This window comes from Myotis lucifugus, unplaced genomic scaffold (assembly GCF_000147115.1).
Source record: "Myotis lucifugus unplaced genomic scaffold, Myoluc2.0 scaffold_11, whole genome shotgun sequence".
In the NCBI taxonomy this organism is placed as follows: domain Eukaryota; kingdom Metazoa; phylum Chordata; class Mammalia; order Chiroptera; family Vespertilionidae; genus Myotis; species Myotis lucifugus.
Window position 1 is genome coordinate 10,590,193 of NW_005871059.1, and position 4,665 is coordinate 10,594,857.

Consider the following 4,665-nt stretch of genomic DNA (forward strand, 5'->3'; position numbering starts at 1 on the left):
ACAATTCCAATCAAAAAATGGGGCAAAGGATCTAAAATAGACACCTTTTCAAAAGAAGGACATTCAGAAAAGCCAAGAGACATATGAAAACATGCTCAAAGTCACTAATCATCCGAGAGATGCAAATCAAAACAAACAATGAGATACCATCTCACACCTGTCAGAAATGGCCATCATCAACAAATCAACAAACAACAAGTGCTGGAGAGGATGTGGAGAAAAAGGAACACTTGTGCACTGCTGGTGGGAATGCAGACTGGTGCAGCCACTATGGAAGGCAGTATGGAGGTTCCTCAAAAAATTGGAAATGGAACTCCCATTTGACCCTGTGATCCCACTTCTAGGAATATATCCCAAGAAACCAGAAACACCAATCAGAAAGGATATATGCACCCAGATGTTCATAGCAGCACAATTCACCATAGCTAAGATCTGGAAACAGCCTAAGTGCCCATCAGTAGATGAATGGATTAGAAAACTGTGGTACATCTACACGATGGAATACTATGCTGCTGTTAAAAAGAAGGAACTCTTACCATTTGCAACAGCATGGATGGAACTGGAGAGCATTATGCTAAGTGAAACAAGCCAGTCAATGAAGGAAAAATACCACATGATCGCACTCTTTTATGGATAATTAAGACCATTACAAACTTTTGAACAATAATAAATACAGTGGCAGAGCTGCCTCAAACTGTTTGACGGACTGCAGTGGGAAGGCCAGGGAGGGTTGGGGGACAGGAGGGAGGGGAGTAAGAGATCAACCGAAGGACTTGTATGCATCCATATAACCATAACTAATGGACATAAGACACTGGGGGGTAAGGGAGGGCAGGGGCCCGTCAAGGGCGGGGGGGAAAAAAGGACACTTATGTAATACCCTTTGTAATACTTTTAGCGAAAAATAAAAAAATAAAAAAAAATAGGACCTCTTCTCTCTCTCTCTCTCTCTCTCTCTCTCTCTCTCACACACACACACACACACACACACACACACACACACACCAATTATCTGAAGGCTTTTTTATATATATAATCAATTTCATATGGCTTGTAAATCCCCAGAAGACAAAATTAGAAACAATGGATGATGTTAGAGAAACAGATTTTGGATCAATCTAAGTGGGAAAACAACCACTTCAGCAGCTTTAGCTATCTCAGGAGGTTATGTCCATTATCGAAGATATTAAAACACAAATTCACTGACCACTTGTCAGTGAAATTCTAGCTGGGATTCAAGCATCAGAAATGTCTATGTTTCTAAGCAACCATCTGTTGCTATAAATTCCAAGAAGCAGAGAACAATGGGGCCTGGAGTAGCTGAGAAAATTTTATTGGAGAGCCAGAAGATTTCAAGCATAACACAAACATTTGCAGTGCCTCTACTCTTACTACGTTTCAATAAGATAGAAGCACATTTTGAAGATGAATATATTGGAAATGCATATACCATATTAGGAACAATTTTAGAAATATTATAAGAGAGTATGACAGCACCAAATTTGTGTCCCTGCTCTAACTCCCTCCCTCCCCCCAATTAAAGCTTTACAAGTAATTTAGTCTCTGAGCCTCCGTTTCCTCATGTGTAAATCAAGGCAGTGATGTGTTTTGTTGAACTATAGTGTAATAATGTGTGGTTCAGAGGAAAACCTCATGGCAATGTGGGAATACCTACTTCTGAATCAACATTAAATCAAAACAAACCCTTAGCTTCATCAGATGCCCAGCTGTTGTTATGTGAAATCCCTCCAAGAGCCCAAACAAGGGAATTTTATGTAGCCAGTTCTCATGTTAACGGCTTACTGAGCCAAACATTGCTGGTGTACACTACATCATATATATATATATATATATATATATAGATATTATTAATGTAGATATGGACAGAGATAAATTCCCACAGGATTATGTTTATTCTCTAAGATATCAACTTTGCTGACTCTCAACCCAGGGAGAAATGGAATGCTGACAATCACTACTTCTTTAAATGGAATGATTTCTTTTCATATTCAAGCATTTTATATTTCTCCAAATAGCTCCACAAGATATTAATAGGTGTTTCCCAGGAAAAACAGGATCCGTGGTTCAATATGCTTGAGAAAGACTTGATTGAACAAAATTAAACATGTCTCATTTTGTAGGATGTTTTGGAAACTTTAATATTTAATATTTCCAAGAGGAGAAAATGGTATTGGTTATCTTGTATGTAACAAATCTAATGCTGTGTAACAAATAGTTCCAAAACTTAGTGGCTTCAAAAAACAAACATTATCATCTCAGTTTTGTCAGGAGTCAGGCATGGCTTAACTGGATCCCCTGACCAGGATCTCTCATGCTCCAAATGTCAGCTGGGGCTGAAGTCATCCCAAAGCCAGATGGGAGAATGATCTACTTCCAGGCTCATGAAAGTGGTTTTTGGAACAAGGACCTCAGTTCCTTGCTGGCTGTTGGCTGGAGGCTCCCCTCCCATGGAGGTTTCTCCATAGGTTAGCTCACAAATGGTATCTGGCCAAGTGAGCAAGTGAAAGAGCAAGAGAGGGTAGGCAAGATGGAAGCCAGAGTCTTTGTGTAGCATAGTCTCAGAAGTGATTACATCACTTTTGATTAGTCAGAACAGAGATCAGCAAATGTGGTCAGCAGGCCATAATTGCCTGCCACTCATTTTTGTAAATAAAGTTTTATTGGAACACAGCTAATATAACTACACCAGCATAGTTGAGTGATTGGAAGAGAGACCATATGGCCCACAAAGCCAAAAATATATGCTACCTGGCCCTTTACAGAAAACTTTGGCTCTCCTGCATTAGAAGCAGGTCCGACCCACAAGGGAAGGACTCACAAGGGCATGGACACCAGGAAGTTGGCATCATTGGGAGTCATTTTACTTTATTTTATACTAGAGGCCTGGTGCACAAAATTCATGCCCTCGGGGGATGTCCGAATGATGCCTTAGGCCGGCTCCCCACGGCAGTTGGACATTCTTAGTGCTGCTGTGGAGGCGGGAGAGACTCCCGCCATGGCTGCTGCCCTCCCCAGCCGTGAGCCTGGCTCAGGGGTTCTAACTGAGCATTGAGTGTCTGCCCTCTGGTGGTCAGTATGCATCATAGCGACTGGTCATTCCACCGTTTGGTCGATTTGCATATTAGCCTTTTATTATATAGGATTAATGTTTTTATTGATTTTAGAGAGGAAGGGAGAGGGATAGTTAGAAACATAATGATGAGAGAGAATCATTGATCGGCTGCCTCCTGCACGTCCCATACTGAGGATCAAGCCCGCAACCCAGGCATGTGCCCTTGACTGGAATCAAACCCAGGACCCTTCAGTCCACAGGCTAATGCTCTATCCACTGAGCCAAACCAGCTAAGGCCACTGGGAGTCATTTAGAAGCTGCCTCCCACATAACACCTGCCCATGAGTAGGCATTTGATGAGTATCTGATGAGTAATCGAATAATTATTCACATTTTATCAATTTTCCAAATTCCAGGACTGAAAAGCAAGTTACTAGCTAAGAAAAATTCCTTCACTGGTTATTAGGATTCGACAACTATGTTGCCACGGTGGCAATTTATCAACTTATGTGATCTTCTTATTAGTAAAATTTTCATCATTATGTTAAATGAGTTATATGGTAAAATCAGGTTAGAATTGAAGTATTAGGTAGGTCTGACAGATTACTCTTTCATGACATTAGTGAATTGGAAGAAAGAGAAGTATTTGAGGGTACTTGAGATGAGAATTCACTCTGGGGCAAGAACACTGACTGAATTATGCTTACTATATGGTAGTAGTCAATATCTTCTAATACCTTTAGAAATATGTACCTGGCATTTCTTCCTTAAGAAACTTTTAGATTCTATGCATTGGGGAAAAATCTATTAGCAAGTCTTCCTCCTGAAGCATGAAGAAGAAATAAACTACTAGGGGTGGAGAAAAAAAAATTAATCCCTTAAATATGCTCACCAAGAAGTAATCTGGTTCTAAAGATCGCAGGGGGGAAAAACAGAGTAAAAGAAAAGTGCATGTGATTAGTAAAAAACAGAAATTAAAGACTATTCCAGTTAAATAAAATGTCCTATTCAAGGCATGGCTTATTTTGAGCATAAACCAGTATATCATTTTTATTAAATGCACACACGTAATGAAAGCAATAGCACGTTTTGAGGAAATTTGTGTTTTTGGGTAGCACAGGAGGAGATAGGAAATGTCACGCCTGTAAGGCCAAACTGGACATAATCAAATGCTGATTTGCTCAATTTAAAGCTGTAAAATTAAAGCTATAACGAGAAGCAACTGTCCTATCTAAATTCATTCAGGAAGAGTAACCAGTTATGTTGCTCTAAAACTTTCAAATTTCTAACCCTACTTGCTCTCACTGAAATAGTTTTTAGAGTGTGAATTTTGAGGTTCCTGAGGTGCACCAATGTCGGGAAGGGCCTGAAAACAAGGTGGGTGGTGCTAACTCTAATACAGGTGAGGTCTGGAGATTCTGTTCTGATGCTTATGGCGAGATTTGTTAATAAGCACAGGGTAAGTGCTTTAAAAAGATAAATATTCCTACCACGGTTTAATTATGTGTCCTATTCCTCAAATCTTAGCATATGAACTCAGAGCTATACAATTATACCCACGCACCGTATTCGCTGTGGATTCTATTCTCCTT